The sequence below is a fragment of the Peromyscus eremicus genome, chromosome 6 (genome assembly GCF_949786415.1).
Source record: "Peromyscus eremicus chromosome 6, PerEre_H2_v1, whole genome shotgun sequence".
In the NCBI taxonomy this organism is placed as follows: Eukaryota; Metazoa; Chordata; class Mammalia; order Rodentia; family Cricetidae; genus Peromyscus; species Peromyscus eremicus.
Window position 1 is genome coordinate 70,904,154 of NC_081421.1, and position 20,348 is coordinate 70,924,501.

At 42.0% G+C, this 20,348-nt stretch overlaps 1 long non-coding RNA gene across 4 annotated transcripts in view; it reads right to left on the reverse strand.

Moving 5' to 3' along the window:
- Positions 1-6,458: 6,458 nt before the first annotated feature.
- The window catches only part of LOC131913338 (uncharacterized), a 33,054-nt gene continuing 19,164 nt past the window's right edge, over positions 6,459-20,348 (reverse strand). The window contains exons 1-5 of one of the 4 annotated variants that reach the window (XR_009379868.1): positions 9,124-9,817; positions 8,763-8,802; positions 7,333-7,365; positions 7,061-7,227; positions 6,459-6,678 (exon numbers count right to left, since the gene is read on the reverse strand). This is a non-coding gene — a long non-coding RNA (uncharacterized LOC131913338). Of the gene's footprint in view, positions 6,679-7,060; positions 7,259-7,332; positions 7,366-8,762; positions 8,803-9,123; positions 9,818-20,348 lie in introns of those variants that run through there. The other 3 variants (XR_009379866.1, XR_009379867.1, XR_009379869.1) reach the window with 3 other exon arrangements.

A 20,348-nucleotide genomic window follows, 5' to 3' on the forward strand; every position in this document is an offset into this window, starting at 1 on the left:
ATTTGAGGCTATTATGAAAGGAATTGCTTCTCTGATTTCTTTCTCAGTCCATTTTTCATTGGCATATAGGAGGGCTACTGTTTTTTTTTTTTGTTTTTTTTTAGTTAATCCTGTATCCAGTCACTTTGCTGAAAGTATTTGTCAGCTATAGGAGTTCTCTGGTAGAATTTTTAGAGTCACTTATATGTAGTAAGTACAGTTTCATGTAATCTGCAAATAATAATACTTTGATACTTTCCTTTCCATTTTGTATCCCGTTGATTTCATTCAGTTGTCTTATTGCTCTAGCTAGAACTTCAAGTACTATATAGATTAGGTATGGAGAGAGTAGACAACCTTGTCTTGTTCCTGATTTTAGTGGAAATGCTTTGAGTTTCTATCCATTAAACTTGATGTTGGCAATCAGCTTGCTGAATATTGCCTTTATTATGTTTAGATGTGGCCCTTTTATCCCTAATCTCTCCAGGACTTTTATCATGAAGGGTACTGGATTTTGTCAAAGGCTTTTTCAGCATCTAATGAGATGATCATGTGTTTTTTTCTTTCAGTTTGTTTATATGGTGGATCATATTGACTGATTTTCATATGTTGAACCATCCCTGCATCTCTGTGATGAAGCCTACTTGATCATGGTGGATGATCTTTTTGGTGTATTCTTGGATTGGGTTTACAAGTATTTTATTATTTTTGCATCTGTGTTCAAAAGGAAAATTCGTCTGTAGTTCTCTTTCTTTTTTAATTCTTTTTTTTTTAATTTATTTATTTATTATGTATACAGTGTTCTGTCTGCACATATCCCTGCAGGCCAGAAGAGGGCACCAGATCTCATTACAGATGGTTGTGAGCCACCATGTGGTTGCTGGGAATTGAACTCAGGACCTTTGGAAGAACAAGCAGTGCTCTTAACCTCTGAGCCATCTCTCCAGCCCCCTTTTTTAATTCTTTATGTGGTTTGGGTATCAGGGTAACTGTGGCCTTATAAATTGGGCACTGTTCCTTCTGTTTCTATTTTGTAGAATAATTGAGGAGTATTGGTACTAACTCTTCTTTGAAAGTCTGGTAAAATTCTGAGCTGAAATTGTCTGGCCCTGGGCTTTCTCTGGGTTGGGAGTCTTTTAATGACTGCCTCTATTTCACTATGGGTTATAGGTCTGTTTAAATTGTTTATCTGCTCTTGATTTAACTTTGGTAAGTGGTATCTATTGAGAAAATAATCCCTACTTCCTATTTTTTAGATTTTTACAATTTGGTGGAGTACAGCGTTTTACAGTATGTCTTCATGATTCTCTGAATTTCCCAGATGTTTTGTTGTTATAGCCCCCTTTTAGTTTCTGATTTTGTTAATTTGGATATTCTCTCTCTCTCTGCGTTTTAGTTAGTTTGAATAAGGGTTTGTCTATTTTGTTGATTTTCTCAAAGAACCAACTCTTTGTTTCATTGATTCTTTGTATTGTTCTCTTTGTTTCTGTTTTATTGATTTCAGCCCTCAGTTTGATTATTTTTGCTATCTCCTCTTGGATGTGCTTACTTATTTTTATTCTAGAGCTTTCATGTGTGCTGATAAGTTGCTAGTATGAGATCTCCCCAATTCTTTTTTATGTAAGCACTTAGTACTATGAACTTTCCTCGTGGCATCACTTTCATTGTGTCCCATAAATTTGGATATGTTGTGCATTCATTTTCATTGAATTCTAGGATGTCTTTCTTTATTTCTTGGCATAGTAATCTTTCAGGAAAGAGTTGTTCAGTTTCCATGAGTATATAGGCTTTTTGTTGTTTCCATTGTTGCTGAAATGCAGCTTCAATCCATTGTAGTATGATAGAAATCAGGGGTTATTTCACTTTTCTTGTATCTATTGATACTTGCTTTGTGACCAAGTATATGGTCAATTTTGGAGAATGTTCCATGAGGTGCTGAGAAGAAGATGTGTTCTTTTGTGTCTGGGTGAAATGTTCTTCAGATGTCTGTTAGGTCCATTTGATTCATAAAGTCTCCAGGATTCCTCTGTTTAGTTTTTGTCTGGATGATCTGTCCATTGGTGAGAGCAGAGTCTGGAGTATTGAAGTCTCCCACTATCAATGTGTGATGGTTGATGTGCGATTTAAGCTTTAGTAGTGTTTCCTTTACAAACCTGGGTGCCCTTGTGTTTGGGGTATAGATGTCAAGAATTGAAAAATCATCTTGGTTGATTTTTTTCCTTTGATAAGTATGATGTGTCCTTCTCCATCTATTTTGATTAACTTTGGTTTGAGATCTATTTTGTTAGGTATTAGGATCGATACACCAGCTTGCTTCTTAGGTCTATTTGCTTGGAAAATATTTTTCCAATCCTTTACTCTGAGGTATTATCTATCTTTACTGTTAAGGTGTGTTTCTTGTATGCAGCAGAAAGATGGATCCTGTTATTGCATCCATTCAGTTAGTCTGTGTCTTTTTATTGGGGAACTGTGTCCATTGATATTGAGAGATAGCAATGAGCAATGATTGTTAATTCCTGTTACTATGTTGGTGGTGGTGGTGATGGTGGTAGTGTGTGTGTTTTCCTTCTTAGGGCTTTGCTGGTGTGATATTATTTATTGCCTGCATTTTCATGGGTGTAGTTAACCTCCTTGGGTTGGAGTTTTTTTTTCTAGTACCTTCTGTAGGGCTGTATTTGTGGATAGGTATTGTTTAAATTTGACTTAGTCATGGATTCGCTTGTTTTCTCCATCTATGATGACTGAAAGTTTTGTAGGTATAGTAATCTGGGCTGGCATCTGTGATCCCTTAGAGTCTGCAGGGCATCTGTCTAGGCCCTTCTGGCTTTTAGAGTCTCCATTGAGAAGTTGGGTCTAATTCTAATAGGTCTGCCTTCATATGTTACTTGCCTTTTCCTTTGCGACTTTTAATATTCTTTTTTGTTCTGTGTGTTTAGTGATTGGATTATCATGTGGCAAAGAGACTTTCTCTTCTGGCCCAGTCTATTTGGTGTTCTGTAAGCTTCTTGTATCTTTATAGGCATGTCCTTCTTTAGATTAGGAAATTTTTCTTCTATGATTTTGTTAAAAAATACTTTCTGGGCCTTTGAGCTAGGATTCTTCTCCTTCTTCTATTCCTATTATTCTTAGGTTTGGTCTTTTCATGGTGTCCCAGATTTCCTGGATGTTTTGTATCAGGGATTTTTTAGAGTTAACATTTTCTTTGGCTGATACATCTATTTCTTCTATCATCTCTTCAACACCTGAGGTTCTCGCTTCCATTTCTTGTAAGTTGGTAATACTTATGTCTGTAGTTCCTGCTTGCTTACCTAGATTTTCCATTTCCAGAATTCCCTCAAATTTGTGTTTTCTTTATTGCTTCTATTTCCATTTTCAGATCTTGAACAATTGTGTTCATTTCCTTCAACTATTTGTTTGTTTTTTTTTTCTTGGCTTTCTTACTAACTGGCAAATTGTGATCAGCAGCTGTCAATCCACCTACCCCAGGCTCTGTCTTTGTAGTGCTAGTTTCAAACACTGCATTTGTTTAATAGTGAACAGTCCATGTGGATTCAGACAGACACCCTTACAAAATAACTGTGGTGTGGCCAAATATATACAGCACAATAGTCAATGTTTCTGTCACCTGATATGGGAAGCATAGTGACATTAGATACATTCATAGACATGGGGAGCAGTAGAAACCTTGAGTAAATATGTAAAAAGTGGATACAATCCTAAGTGAACATTTATTATTTCACATGGATGTGACTATATATAAAGGGCATGGAAGAAGAAAGCTCTCTCTCTCTCTCTCTCTCTCTCTCTCTCTCTCTCTCTCTTGCTGGCAAGTCCATTCCTTCACTGGCATTATAGTCTACTTCTTAGGGATTCCAGTGTATACTAAAGACCAGATGAGACACCCAGCCTTGTGGCCTAAATTACTGAATTCTTGGACCTTCCATTGGTAGACAGCCATTATTGCACTAGGTGGACCACAACCTGCAAGCCATTCTTTATATATGGTTTTTATATAACATTTTATATATTCCATATAATTAATTATATTTCTACTATGTGTATACTATATACAAACATATATAAATAATTAATGTGTAATATAATTTATATGTATATTTGTTCTATAAGTTCTCTTCCTCTAGAGAACCCTGACTAATACAGAATGGCAAAGCCTTCCCTGGGAATGGGAGATAGGGGATGAGGCTCAGAAGAATTTCCCCTTAGGTCAGGCTCAGAGGAAATCTGTGAAAAGTTAGCAACTGCAGCTTCCCCCTCCTCCCAGATGAATGCAACCTGAGACTTGTGGCCCACAGAGACCACCTACTGAGGTGAGCTCACCCCTCTTCCAGTGAGTAGGTAATAACAACCCTGAGGTTCCAGGCTGTGCCCCAGCCAGCACAGCCAACCTGCTCCCAGCTTTTCTGTGCATGTGTCTGTGTGTCTGTCCTTTCATTCCCTCAACTCTCCAGTCAGGTTTCCAGGACTGAGCTGGATCGGATGCGGCACACAGCACACAGAGGTGTGCAAACCTTGCTGATGCAGTTGTTTAGTGCTGGAACCTTTCATCGTCACAAAGAGAAACTGTACAATACCTATGGGGGGTGGCTCAGTAATCAAGAAGCTCGCTCTGTAAACTTGAGGACCTGAGTCCCGATTCTCAGAAACCACAGCAAAGCAGTGCAGTATTGCACATCTGTGGTCCAAGAGCTCCTACCATGAGCAAGTGTGGACGCAGAGAACAGAGGATTGATCCCTGGAGGCTCACAAACCAGATAAGCTGGTACATTCAGCAGCCAACAGGAGAGCCTACCTCAAAGAAGGTGAAAGGTAAGGCCCAATTCCAACAGCCTCACCTCTGACCCTTCTGAGTCCCACACATGCACTATGACACATGTGTACACACACAGATTTTGTTAAAGTAGCTCTCCATTTCTCCCTCCCCCTGGGAACCTATTTCCTTGTCTTTATGACCTTGCCTCTTGTAGATGCCTCAGATTAGTGGGATCGTGTAATATGTGCCCTTTGGTGTCTGTATTATTATACACAGCATCATGATTTTGAGACGTACTCAGGTTGTGGTATCTATTAAAGTTTTGTTCCTTTTTTGAAGCCAGAAAGTATTCATTGTATGCATTTTCCACCTCTGTGTATCCATGAGTTTGTTCCTGGATGCAGCTTTTTACTGGTTAGTTGCGCCCTTTGATTATTGTGAGCAGCATTGCTATGTGAACGTTGCATTCTGAGTCTCTGCTCTAATAACTTCCAGAAATGGAATTCCTAGGTGTCGTGTTTGGCTTTCCAAGGAATTGACTGATCATTTCTCACACAGAAGCACCATTTTACAATCTCACAAGGAACGCACAGGGTTCAAGCTTCTCCACCTCCTTGCAAATATTTGTTAGCTTTTGCCTTTAAAAAATCATTTTATGTGTATAGGTGTTTTGCCAGCATGTCAGCATGTGTACCATGCATTTGTCAGCATGTCAGCATGTATACCACTTGTGTGCCTGGGGCCCACAGAGGTCACAAGAGGCTGCTGGATTTTATAGAACTGAGGTTACGGAGGGCTGTGAACACCATGTGGTGCTAGGAACTGAATCCAGGTCCTCTTCAAGGACAGTAAGTGCCTTAACCGCTGAACTAACTATAGCCCCAGTTTTGAGTTCTTGATAACCATGATCTTAATGAGTGATGAAAATGATAAATTTAGCCAGGTGGCGGTGGCACACACCTTTAATCCCAGCACTCAGGAGCCAGAGGCAGGCGGATCTCTGTGAGTTCAAGGTCAGCCTGGTCTACAGAGCAAGTTCCAGGAAAGGCTCCAAAGCTACACAGAGAAACCCTGTCTCGAAAAAAAAATTAAAAAAAAAAAAAAAAACAATGACAAACAAAACAAAACTGCTGTTTCAAAAATAATAACAGCGCTGTTACCAGGTGAAAAGGTCATGAGACATGACAAAATCCAGTATCAGAGCTTTATTAGGAGGAGGGGGAAAGAACCAGGCCTGGGGAAGAAACATGTGCAGAGAGGAGAGAGAAAGAGAAAAGGGAGGGAAGAGAGAGCAGAGTAGAGAGAAGAGGAGTCTGTGTCCCGCTTTTTAAGGATTCCCATGCACATGCGCAGGTGGGCTTATGGAGCTACTCCACACATGCCCTGATTGTGTGACCACACTGCACACATTTGCAGGATCATGCAGTGCACTGATGACGTAAGACCCCGTGCTTAGCTACTGAACTGCACATTCATGCAGCTGGAGGAGCGGCAGAATCCTAACATTCCAGACTGTTTGCTTATTATAAAAAGCGGGTGGCCGGGCGGTGGTGGCGCACGCCTTTAATCCCAGCACTCGGGAGGCAGAGGCAAGCGGATCTCTGTGAGTTCGAGGCCAGCCTGGGCTACCAAGTGAGTTCCAGGAAAGGCACAAAGCTACACAGGGAAACCTTCTCTCGAAAAAACCAAAAAAAAAAAAAAAAAAAAGCGGGTGAACAGGAATAGGGGCGTCGTTTCTCCCGGAAAAACTGCTTCCAGCTGACTTGGTGGGTGTTGGTTGACTCTTAGCTGGGTAGGGAAGGAGGCTTTGGAGGTAGACAGGCGTCCTGGGTCATCTGCTGCCTTGGAAATCATCTGACAAGGTGCTGTCTGGGTGGATTCAAGCCGGTTCCAGAGCTTGCTGACCTGTCCAGGTGGATTTTGTGGAGCTTGGAAAAATTTTGAACATATTAAGAAGCAGCCATGAGAAAATTAAAGTCTTGGGCTGGTGACCATTGTAGTGTTTAGTACTCTGCATATATTGGTTAATGTTAGTGAGAGAGGAAGGGCCTGGGGAAGGAAGAAGCATGTGCAGAGAAGAGAGAGAGAGGGAGAGAGAGAGAGAGAGAGAGAGAGAGAGAGAGAGAGAGAGAGAGAGAGAGAGATTGGAATGTGTTTTTAATTTTTATATGAGATATGCTTTATCAGAGAAAGATTATTTTAAGGCACCTGTTTCCTTGATTAGTTTAGCATCCAGAAGACACAGGTGATCAATTGTTGAGAGCATTTAACAGTAATAGATTGTTATATTAAGGTCTGTTTTTGCCTTACCACCTGGGTATATCTGATGATCCTTGGACTCCAGCTCTATGGTGATCTTGTAACAATTAGCTGAGTAGTTAATTAGAAGAGGGAACCAGGAAGAGAAAAGCTTGCAGGGTGAAACCTCATTCTTCTGGAATTGGTGACAAGGCAGTGGATCATGGTGTCCTCTAGAACTTGAGAGAGAGCAGGGCCCTGTCTGTGTCACTGTGCATGAGAAGCACTGCTGACCAGTTTGGAGTGAGGCACATGGAGGGAGCAAATGAAACAAAAGCTCCTACCTTAGCTGGAAAATCTCTTCTCATTCGGTACCCCTGGAAATACAATTAAGTGGTGGGGTCTGGTGAGGTGGGTAAGGCTGTCCCCCTACCCTGACAACAGGGAAACAAGAAGGAGAGGTGGGACCCCCAAAACTCCCTCAGGACTGATTAAGTGGCTTGGTGTCCAACAGGAAGGAAACAGATCGCCCCATGCTGCATCCTAGGTTCCCTATGAGCCCATGGCCAAGCCTAGGAGGTCTGCTGGAGGTCTTAGTTTGATGTCCCCATGCCACTGGGTGCATAGGGGCAGTCAGCTGACTAGTTATCTCTCTAGGTGGCACTTTGAACAAGGCTCCATTGATGGCCCGGCAGGGCGCGCACTAGCTGGAGTGGCCTTTTGTATCACACATTTAAAACAGGGAACTGGAAGCCCTTATGCAGCTGCTTGGATGGCATGTGCCAACATTTGGCAATTCTGTTCATGGGCTTTTTTATCCTTCCCATGGTATGCCTTAAATGTCACATCTGAAACTTCTGCCTGTGGGGTCAGAAGCCTTGCTCTCCAGATGCTTAAGTTTAGCCCTAATGTCAGGGAGCTCTGGGAGACAAGAGACAGATTTTATTCCATGTCTTGAATTTTTTTTTTTTTTTTTTGATAGTTTGGTGGTTTGAGGACAGCTTTAGGAAGACCCGCCAGGAGGCAGGCTGTAAACTGATCTCTGGTTAGAGAGCCATCTGGATTATTATGATCCCAATGTGGGTCCTGATTGTAAACTTATTTGCATGTATCCTAGCCTGCTTCCAGACCTGTCCATGCTTAGCGGCCCATCCGGTACTGGGGAACAGAACAGAGGTCAGATAAGCCGCGTTCTTTGGAGTCAGAGATTCCTCAGGCTCAGGAATGCATGTGGGCAGGAGAGAGAGAATCAGAAAGGGAGGATTTAGAGCTTAGGTAAAAGCGTGGGGATAAGGTGACTCTTTTTATTTGCCTGTTCGCTGGCAGAAGTTAGATAATTCCCGTGAAATATCGGGGTTCAAGCAGCCATTACATGGCCAAATTTACTGGTATCTGAGGATATTTAAGGCATTTCTCATAGGAGGAGTGGAACCACGAGGAGGAAGCCTCCATGTCCCATGACTGCAGCCAAGAGAAAATAAAAATTAAAAAATTATAATAACAAACAGAATCCCAGGCTCCCATCTCAGGCGTTCCCAAGGACAGGTAATCTGTGGACCTGCATCAGCACAAGTTACTCGACATCATGAGAGGGGCAAGGGCTGGGAGGTGTACATATCGAAGGACTCCCCAGGAGTCCAGACAGCATTCAATACTTCATCAAAAGAGAATGTTTTGTGGTCATGGCCGAGGACCCCCCACGGTTCCAGCAAGAGAAATATATCTCAGGCTACAGTCACGGGAAATGGCGAGGGATCAGAAAGGGAAAACTCACCAGTCTTGGCAGTCGGTGTGTTGTGAAGAGCAGCAGAATCCTAACAAAAAAAGATAAATTTACTTCTGGTCCTTCCTTAGGTCTGCATTGGTCAGGATGTCTGTCCTCATTCTAGGGTCACCTTATCTTTTTTTTTTAACTCGAAAAATTTTTCATCCAATAGATTCTGATCATGCTTTGACCTTTCCCAACTCCTCCCAGATCCTCCCCACCTCCCTATCTATCCAACTTCAAGCTACCCTCTCCCCCACAAAAAAAAATAAACAAAAGACAAACAAAAAGTATAAGAAACATACACACACACATACAATCAGAAACCAAAATATACAAGCAAAAAAAAACAATAAGACAAAAAAAATACCTAAACAAAGCAATATGAGGCAAAAATGTCTACAAAAATACCCTTGAGATCATTTAGTGTTGGCTGTCAGCTGCTGGGCACAGGGTCTGCCCTGGAATATGTACTCTTGATACTCCATTGGAAAAAACTGATTTTTCCTTCATCAGTGGGTGTCCGTTGTAGACAGTGTCTTGGTTAGGGGTTGGAGCTCGTGTCCATCCCCCGCTCTCAGAGCTGAGATCCTGTCTGGCCTGCCCCTGGGCAGGCGCTGTGCCTGCTGCCACAGTGTCTGTGAGTTCTGTATGCCTCAGTCCCGCTGTGTCCAGAAGGCCTTGTCTCCTCCAGGTCTTCCTGTAGTGGGTAGCCATTCCAGCTACCCCATTGAGGCTTCAGTAACTGTCACGCCTACAAGGCAGGGCCAAGAGAGGGCCCTGAAGACCTGAGATCTGGACACGCCGTGCTCTCTTGTTTCCTGGACCCTGGACGCTAGAGGTAGACCAAGGAGAGTTCTCCAGAGAACACCGCCGGACTGCACTGCGTCTTTCCCAGAACCTGCAACCTACCTATCCCTTCATTTGTAAGTTATGCCACTAAATAAATCTCCCTTTAACTACGTGGAGTGGCCTTAATAATTTCACCAGTATCTTCCAGCCACTCTAGCTCCTGTGATCTCTTGGCCTCCTCTTCCACAAAGCTCCCTGAACCCTGAGCGGAAGGGGTTCGATGAAAACATCCCACTTAGAAATGAGTATTCCAGAATCTCTCAGTCTCTGCAAATTGTCCAGTTGTGGGTCTCTGTGTTAGTGTCTGTCTAAAAGGAAGCTTCTCTGATGATGGCTGGGTGGGGCACTGACCTACTGGTGTAGCAGAATGTTGTTAGGGGTCATTTTATTGCTTTGTTCCTTTGGGAAAACAGTAACATTTGGTTTTCCCTTTAGGCCCAAGGCCCATCACATCACAAGTTATTGACACAAGTAAGTGTTATCCTCAACAATAGGGTCTTACCATCAGTTTTTGGAGAGCAACCAATAACTTTGGCAATAACCTGAGATGTTGAGGGTTTCCATGGGTCCCCTTTGGCCAATGACTCAACTGAATGTAACCCACTCCTGGCACTGAAGGTTTCACTTAGTGGCGTAAGATGTTCAGTTGGGGCATTGTCTCCCTCATTATTTCACATACATATATTGTCTTAGTCACTATTCTATTGCTGTGAGAAAACACCATGACCAATACAACTTTTATAAAAAAAAGCATTGAATTAGGGGCTTGCTTACAGTTTTAGAGGGTTAGTCCATGATCATCATGGCAGGAAGCAGGCAGGCATAGTGCTACAGCTTTACATCCCAATCCTCAAGGCAGAGATAGGTAGATAGGTAGGTAGATAGATAGATGGGCCTGGGAAGGGCTTTTGAAACCTCAGATCCAACCCCCAGTTACACACCTCCCTCATACAAGACCACAATTTCTCCAGCAAACTCATCTCTCCTAATCCTAAAACAGTTCCATGCCCTGATGTCTAAGCATTGAAATATATGAGCCTATGGAAGCCGTTCTCATTCAAACTACCACATACACATAGACAGTTTTTTTTTTTTTTCAGTAGCAAGTTTCCATATGGGTCTTCAAATCACTTTAATGTTAGTTGTCCCCAGCCCACATACCCCCATCTCTCTCTTCCAACCTCCTCCCCATTTAACCCACCCACTCAGTCTCACTGCTCTCTCTATAACAATATATTCTATTTCCCCTCCTTAGGAGACCCTTTCCTCCCACATATTCCTTGACAAGGTGCCTAACTTCTGTCAGTATACAGATAATAGCACACATATTGAGGACTTAAAAGAAGGCTTAAAATATTTGTTTTGGGGGTCCTTCACTCAGGGTGTTTCTTCCCCCTGCCCCATGCCATCCTCTTACCTATGAATCTCATAATTTTTATTTTTTAAAAGCTGAACAATTGTGTAAATGTACCACATTTTCATTATCCATTCACCAGTTTATGGACAGCTAGGCTGTTTCCAGTTTCTGATTATTATGAATAGAACAGCAGTGAGCATAACTGAGCAAGTGTCTCAGTAGTAGGATATAGAGTCCTTTGGGTGTATGCCCAAGACTGGTATTACTGGATCTTGAGGTAGAACTATTCCCAGCTTCCTGAGAAGCTGCCACACTGATTTCCATAATAGCTGTACAAGTGTGCACTCCCACCAGCAATGGATAAGTGTTCCCCTTGCCAACATCCCGGCCAGCATGAGCTGTTATTCGCTTTATTGATCTTGGCCATTCTGACTGGTGTAAGAATCTCAAAGTAATTTTGATTTGCATTTCCCTCATGGCTAAGGAGTTTGAACATTTGTTTAAGTGTCTCTCAGTCACTTGAGTTCCGCCTTTTGAGAACACTGTTTAGTTCTGTACCCCAGTTTTAAATTGAGTTATTTGTTTCCTTGGCATTTTTTTAAATTCTTTAGATACTTTAGATATTAAGCCTCTGTTAGATGTATAATTGGTAAAGATATTTTCCTATTATGCATGCCACTTTGTCCAAATGATGGTGTCCTTTGCTATACAGAAAGTTTTCAGCATCATGAGAGCCCATTTATTAATCATTGTTCTTAGTGCTGTGTTAAAGGTGTTCTGTTCAGAAAATCATTTCCTATGCTACTGAGTTCAAGGTTATTTCCTACTTTCTCACCTATCAGATTCAGAGTATCTGGCTTTATGTTGAGGTCCTTGATCCATTTAGAGTTGAGTTCTGTGCAGGGTGGTAAATTCAGATTAATTTGCATTCTTCCACATGCAGCCATCCAGTTTGACTAGCACTATTTGTTGAAAATGCTGTCTTTTGTCTGATGTGTATTTCTGGATTCTCTTTCAAAAATCAGGTGTTCATAGGTATATTGACTTGTGTTGGATCTTCAATTCCATTCATCAACATGTCTGTTTTTAGGCCAACGCCATGCTGTTTTAATTATTACAGTTCTACAGTACACCCTGAAACCAGGGATGGTGATACCTCTAGTAGTTCTTTTAGTATTTTTATTATTTTAGCCATCCTAGGTATTTTGTTTTTCCATATGAAGCTAAATTTTTTTATTTCTGTGAAGAATTGAGTTGTATTTTGAAGAGGATGATGTTGAATCTGTACTTGCTTTGGTAAGATGGTCATTTTCACAATATTAGTTCTACTCATCCATGAGCATGGGCTATCTTTTTATCATCTGATGTTTTCTTCAATTTCTTTCTTAAATGTCTTAGAGTTTTTGTTATACAAGTCTTTTATGTGTTTGATTAGAGATATTCCAAGATTTTTTTTTTTTAGGCTATTGTGAAAGTTACTGTTTCCTTGATTTTTTTTTCTCAGCCTGTTTGTCATTTTTATATAAGAAAACTACTAATTTTTGTTTGTTGATTTTGTTTTCTGATATGTTGCTGAAATATTGTATATCAGCTGTAGAAGTTTCCTGGTGGGATTTTTAGGGTCACTTATGTATACAATCATATCATCTGAAAGTAAGGATACTTTGACTTCTTCACTTCCTATTTGTATTTCCTCGATTGCCTTCAGTTGTCTTATTGCTCTAGCTAAGACTTCAAGTACTATATTGAGTAGTTATGGAGAGCATGGACATTCTTGTCTTGTTCCTAATTTTAGTGGCAATGCTTTGAGTTTCTCCAGCTTAGGTTGAAATTGGCTATGGACTTGTTTTAAGTTGCCTTTGTTATGTTGAGGAATGCCCCTTATATTTGTAGTCTCTCTTGAACTTTTATCATGAAGGGATGTTGAATTTTTCAGAGGCTTTTTATGCATCTAATGAGACGATCATGTGGGGTTTTGTGTATTAGTCTATATATTCAGTAGATTATATTTATCAACTAATACCGGTTGAACCATCCCTGCATCCCTGGGATGAAGCCAACTTCATCACAGTGGATAATATTTTTGATTTTTTTTTATTTAGTTTGCAAGTATTTTATTGAGAATTTTTGCATCTATGTTCATAAGGGATATTGGTCTATAAATTCCTTTTTTTGTTGGGTCTTTGTTTGGTTTAGGTATCCAGGTAATAGTGTTTTGCAAAAAGATTAGGCTTTCCTTTTTGGTTGTGAATGATAGTTTTGCTGGGTATAGTCGTCTGGGCTGGCATCTGTGGTCCTTTAGAGTTTGTAGAACGACCATCCAGGCCCTTCTGGCTTTAAGAGTCTCCATTCAGAATTTAGTGGTATTCTAATGGGCCTGCCCTTCTATGTTGCTTGGTCTTTTTACCTTGCAGTTTTTAATATCCTTTCACTGTTCTGTACATTTAATGTCTTGATTATTATGTGTCAGGGTAAATTCTTTTCTGGTCCTGTTTGTTGGTGAGGCTTACCTCTGAAGGTTTTATGTGACATCTTAAATTTTTCATTCCCAGTTTTATTACAATTGGGGTTTTCTTTAGTGATCCTATTTCTTCGTTAAATTCTGCTACATGTCTTAAATTGTTTTCATAATTTCATTCAACCTTTTCTTATGTGTTTTCACAGTCTTTATTAAGGGATTTATTCATAGCCTCTTTAAGGTTCTTGAACATATCCACAGTTGCTATTTTTGAAGTGTTTGTCTTGTCCTTCTGCTATATTGCAGTTCTCATAGCCTCCTGGAATAGGGTTACTTTGTTCTGTGGTGGTACAGTGTCTTAACTGTTAATATTTTCATTTTTGTACTGGGGTATGGGTATCTGGAGTCATGATGATTGAAGCATTTCTAGATGTTGACACTTGGTCTTATGTGTGTGTGTGTGTGTGTGTGTGTGTGTGTGCATGCACTCCATTCTTTTGTTTCTATTTCCCTGTCTGAATTCTAGGCAAATGAAGAATCTCTGGTAGAGGTTAGTGGGTGACAAGAAGGAATGGAGATGGGTTATGAGAAAAGGGGAGAGGGTCTGTGAGAAAGAGATAGGAAAATTGGGTCCACACCAAGACTTGGAATCCCCTGGGAATGGAGTAGCCTGCAATAAAAAAAAGAAAAAAAGAAAAAGAAAAAGTCTGACGAGACAGGAATGAAAGGGCTAGAGGGACCCTGGTCTCTATAAAGAACTGGAATCTCCAGTGAATGAAGTTGGGCTGGGATGAGTGGATCCCCCAAGCAGACTGACACATGACTAAGTCTGGACCCAGCATAATGGAGGACTGGAAGGATAGTGAAAATCATCTACCTGAGTCCCAGCCTGGTGTGGCCACTGGGGCTGCCTGGTGGAAAGTGTTTCTGGATATCAGCAGCTGACAGAAAAGAATGGAGATGGTCTAGAGGGGAAGGCTGAGAAGGTCAGGAGTTGAGGGAAGAAGAGCAAGGAATGAGATCACCTTATTTTGATTACTACAACTCTGTAGTTGAAATGAGGAGGGATGAGTCCTCTGACTTTGTTCTTTTGCCTGCCTGCCTGCTTGCCTGTCTGCCTGCCTGTCTGTCTGCCTGCCTGCCTGCCTGCCTGCCTGCCTGTCTGCCTGCCTGTCTGCTTGCCTGTCTGCCTGTCTGCTTGCCTGTCTGCCTGCCTGCCTGCCTGCCTATCTGCCTGCCTGTCTGCCTGTCTGCTTGCCTGTCTGCCTGCCTGCCTGCCTGCCTGTCTGCCTGCCTGTCTGCCTGTCTGCCTGCCTGTCTGCCTGCCTGTCTGCCTGTCTGCTTGCCTGCCTGTCTGCCTGCCTGTCTGCCTGCCTGTCTGCCTGTCTGCTTGCCTGCCTGTCTGCCTGCCTGCCTGCCTGCCTGCCTGTCTGCCTGCCTGCCTGCCTGCCTGCCTGTCTGTCTGCCTGTCTGCCTGCCTGCCTGCCTGTCTGTCTGCCTGCCTGCCTGCCTGCCTGCCTGTCTGCCTGCCTGTCTGCTTGCCTGTCTGCTTGCCTGCCTGTCTGCCTGCCTGTCTGCCTGTCTGCTTGCCTGCCTGTCTGCCTGCCTGTCTGCCTGCCTGTCTGCCTGTCTGCTTGCCTGCCTGTCTGCCTGCCTGCCTGCCTGCCTGCCTGTCTGCCTGCCTGCCTGCCTGCCTGCCTGCCTGTCTGTCTGCCTGCCTGCCTGCCTGCCTGCCTGTCTGCCTGCCTGCCTGTCTGCTTTCCTGCTTGCTTATATTTCAGTGCTGGGGATTGAACCTAGGGTCTTACATGTGCTGACAAGTGCATTACCACTGTGCTCTATCCTCTGCTGGCTTCATTCCTTCTGAAGACTACCATGCTTACCTGGGCCTCTGGGATTCTCCAGGAGTTTTAGTATGGGTTTTCCATTTCTGCATAAACACTGGGGTTTTGATAGGGACTTCTTTGATTGTATATATCACTTTGAATAATACCTTCATCATCCTGTTAACTTTGGATTTAGTTTACTTTTCTTCATTCCCTGATATAGTTAGGTTATTGATTTCACATATGAATTATTTCTTAATATGTACATTTATACCTTCAAGTTTCCTCCTTACCACTGTATTTATTATACCCTATAAGTTTGAGTATGTTAGGGTTTTTTTTTTTTATGAATCTTGATACTTTTAAATATATTTTCTAATTTCCATTGTGATTTGTTTTTGATCATGTTGGTTAGTTTTCTGTTACATATGACTAAACTAAATCAACTTAAAAGAACTTTTATTGTGGCTCATGTGTTCAGAACCATCACTGGGTTCCATTGTCTTTGGACCCGTGGCGGACAGTGCATAACAGCAGGGGGTGCATAGTGGAGAGAGCTGTTCACTTTATAAGGGTTGAAAAGAGAGAGAAGTGTGATCCATGGTCCTAACAACCTCCTCAGGGGCAAGTCCTCAGTGGCGTAACTCCCTTCATCTAGGGCCCATATCCTAAAGATCCCACCGCCTCCCAGTAGTACCACAGGCTGAAGGCCAAGCCTGCAACATGTGGCCAGAGAGACATTCAAACAATGGCACACTCAGTCTCTGTCTAAGAATGCATGTTGCTGGGGCTGGAGAGATGGCTCAGCAGGAAAGAGCACTTGTTGTTCTTCCAGAGGACCAAGCTCAGTTCCCAGCATCCACATTGGACAGCTTACACCTGCCTATAACTCCAGCTCCAGGGGAATCCAACGTCCTCTCTTGGCTTCCAAAGATACCCTACATAACACACACACACACACACACACACACACACACACAGAGAGAGAGAGAGAGAGAGAGAGAGAGAGAGAGAGAGAGAGAGAGAGAATATTGTTTAGTTTCCATGTGTTTGTGGCAGTGAGAATAGTCCACAGGGACATGTGATAATGGGCTTTAGTGATTATAGAGAATTTTGAACAATAAGGAAACAATGAATGTCGGCTGCTTGCTGTTATGATGTGTCAGGAATACTAAAGGTCAGAGAGGTAGTACTCCTTTCTGAAGAAGAGAAAAGCGTTGTGTGTTTAATAATCTAAATAATAACTGTTGTTACTATTAACTTTTTAAAGACAAATATTAGAGGTTATTTATCTCTCCACACTATTGCATTTTAATAACATATTAAGCTTCAGTCAGCACATTTTTATCACTTATCCTTTCAGAAACATTGTATTATACATAAGTGTTAATTCAAAGAATTCCCAGTTATACGTGAAGGCTCTCTAAGGAGGGGGGACTCGAGTTGTACTTTTGTTATTTGGTTTGTCTTTACAATGACTTTGCGTCATTTTCTACCTAAAATCCATAGCTTATCTGCAGAAATATACAATTCCCTGGGGGTTAGAAACACACACTGCATCCCAAGGGCTCTGGAAACTCCCTGCTCTCACGTGTGTTACATGTAAAACAGGCATGCACACAGCACATATACTAACATTAGTTCCTAAGGATCTGCTTCTGTGATCCAAATTGACGAACCAAATCACACATCTGCTCCTAAAGCCTTTGCCTCCTATCACTAACTTGTTCTATGGAGGGAAAACAAATTACATTCTCTGTAGAAAACTGTGAGAGTACTCATTTCTCCATAGACTGTGATTTTAATTTTTAAACATTTATGTGTGGGGTGTGTGTGCACACGTGTCTGCAAGCATGCGTGTGCGCTATGGCACTATGGTGCTATGGTGCTATGGTGCATATGTGGAGGTTCGAAGACAACTCTCAGGGTTCTCTCCCTCCGCCATGTGACATCAGGACTCAAACTCATGTTGTCCCATTTGGTAGCTCTGCTTTGCCTCCTGAGCCATCCTGCTGGTCTTGTTTTCCTGATGTTAACATGACTGGAGTTTTCTAAAGGCTGAATGGTAAGGCCCAGTGGGGGCTGTGTGATGATGCATACCTATGATTCTAGCCTTTGGTAGGCAGGGGCAAGAGAGTTTGAGGTCTGCCTGGTCTACACAGCAAAACTTGGTCTCAAAAGAATCTAAACAACAACAACAACACAACACAATAGACTGTCGGGGTTGAAGGTAAGAAGGAGAAAGGACAACTGAAGCACAGAGGTCTTGAGAAAGATAGGAGGGGATTAAATGGAGGGCAGGAAGCGGCTTGTCTTGGGGAGGTGTGTTGATGTGGTCAGGCAGGCATGGGAGGGTGAGGGAATCTTCCATTAGTAGCTCTACTTTCACCAAGGCTTACGAGATGAAAGCCCTGACTCTCATCATTGACAGGAGATGGAGCCAAGATGCTCAGATCACTCACCCAACTCATTCACACAGTGACGTTTTATCAGAATTACACTTGAAGTTTTACCAAAGGTGATTTTATTTCTGGTACAGATGATCTTAGCCAAAAGGTTGGGAAGTGATTACATCATCCATATTTTTAAAGAATGCCAGCAGGGCGGCAGTGGCGCACGCCTTTAATCCCAGCACTCGGGAGGCAGAGCCAGGTGGATCTCTGTGAGTTTGAGGCCAGCCTGGTCTACAGAGTGATATCCAGGACAGGCACCAAAACTACACAGAGAAACCCTGTCTCAAAAAAACAAAAAGACAAAAAACAAAAAACATTTTCCTCATTACTTTAAAACACTGAAAAGAATACAGTTTCCAGGGTCATCATAGCTGTCAAATTTGTATAAAATGTCACACTTAATAGAGACTCCTTTAAGATTTTTCTATACATTTTTGAATAGCAGTTTTACAGGTGTTGTGATTCATGTCAAAACTATACAAGCCAGGTACGGTGGCATCTGCCTGCAATCCCAACTGCTTGTGAGGTTGAGGCAAGAGGTTCATGGGTTCAAGGCTAGCCTGGGTGAAACAGTGAGACCTATCTAAAAAAAAAACAAGAATAAAACAATTAAAACATACACTAACACATTATTCATTAGGAGTTACAAATTAAAACAATTAGTAGGCCGGGCGGTGGTGGCGCACGCCTTTAATCCCAGCACTCGGGAGGCAGAGCCAGGCGGATCTCTGTGAGTTCGAGGCCAGCCTGGACTACCAAGTGAGTCCCAGGAAAGGCGCAAAGCTACACAGAGAAACCCTGTCTCGAAAAACCAAAAAAAAAAAAAAAAAAAAAAAAAACAATTAGTAAAAAAAGAGGCGTGAATTTGAAAGAGAGTGGGAGAGGGGCTTACAGGAAGGTTTAGAGGGAGGAAAGGGAAGGAAGAAATGTAACTATATTATAATCTTAAAAACAAATTTTAAAAAGAGCAATATGTGCTCTTAAAAGTGTTAGAAATAGCCAGGCGGTGGTGGCGCACGCCTTTAATCCCAGCACTCGGGAGGCAGAGGCAGGTGGATCTCTGTGAGTTCGAGGCCAGCTTGGACTCCAAAGCAAGTTCCAGGAAAGGCGCAAAGCTACACAGAGAAATCCTGCTTTGAAAAAAACAAAAACAAAACAAAACAAAACAAAACAAAAAGTTAGAAATATAAATTATTTAATTTATGTTTTTATGAGAATTATATCTTAGTGCAACATGTTATGCTCTGATAAAATTAAAAGATTTAAATTGCTCATTGCCACAAAAACTAAGTATCAAAAATTATTTATAGATTCGGCAGTAACAATATATAGTACACAATTAACTGGACAATTGCATATTTTGAAAAATACTGTTTATCATAAGAAAGTAAAATTTCACTGGAAATTGATTCAGACAGGCATGGTGGTGCACACCTTTAATCCCAGCACTTGGGAAGCAGAAGCAGGCAGAACTCTGTGAGTTCAAGGCCAGCCTGCTCTACATAGTGAGTTCCAGGATAGACAGAGCTATATAATGAGAACCTGTTTCGAAAGAAGATGAAAGAAGGAGGAGGAGGAAGAAGAAGAGGAGAAGGGAGGAGGAGGAAGGGAGGAAAAGGAAGAGAAGGAGGAGGAGGGGGAGGAGGGGGAGGAGAAGAGGAAGAGAAAAACAGGCTTCCTCCTGTGTCCAATATTACTTACTGCCAAGACACTACAGGGTTTGACATCAACTCTGCCTCAACTCTATCTCCATAACTTTTTGTGGCTTTCGTAGCTTTTTAGCGTCAAACAGCTAAGTCCGAGAACATGAGCCACAATAAACAGACTTTCGTGACTGTCATTCAGTTCTTTCAGTTCCATCCTGAGCTGCCGCCCGAATCACACAGCATCATGTGACCAACAATACCGAAGAATATCAGCTAGTCCCTAAATGTGTTGAAAGCAAGCAGTCGAGACACTGACTGCAAAATTGATTTGTTGCCTATTAATTATAGCCATTTGCTCTCTCATTTACTGGAAAGCATTTCCAGACTTGTCAAATTACTATTAATTGTGGCCAGCAACCCACTGAGGAGCCTCTTTTACTGAGTAGATTTGATAGGGTTCAGAAAACCAAATCATTATTCATTTAAATATACTTTCCCAATGAAATGTTCTTTCTAAAGATGGTGCTGGTTTATTGTATGCTTTCACCAGAGTCTTGGGACTTCAATCTGATACCCATCTCCTTTAATTCATAGTAGACATCCACTATGCAATCTGTCTGGCTAACCCAGTTCTCATTATCAAATCTATCAGACAAACTAAGAAAAACTGACTTTTAATTTAAATAAGTATATTACTACACATGCTCCTGACAGTCATGTAGCTCCTCCTTTTTAATCCTACAATAAGTAAACAGACACACAAAACATGTAGAGACTTTCCAGGAAGGACTAAACCCTTGCTGCCTTCATTGTTAGCATAGCACAGGGCCACGCTCAGCAAGGCCGTGCCCTGGGCAGGGATTGGCAAAGAGGGACTGGGAAGCAACTGTTGTCAGTTCTACATCCACAGCAGGCGTGAATCTGTAACAGGGCATTAGCCAAAATGGCGGTATCTAATGTGCAGCTTCTCCTGTAACAGAAACGCATGGAAGAATGGGGACCT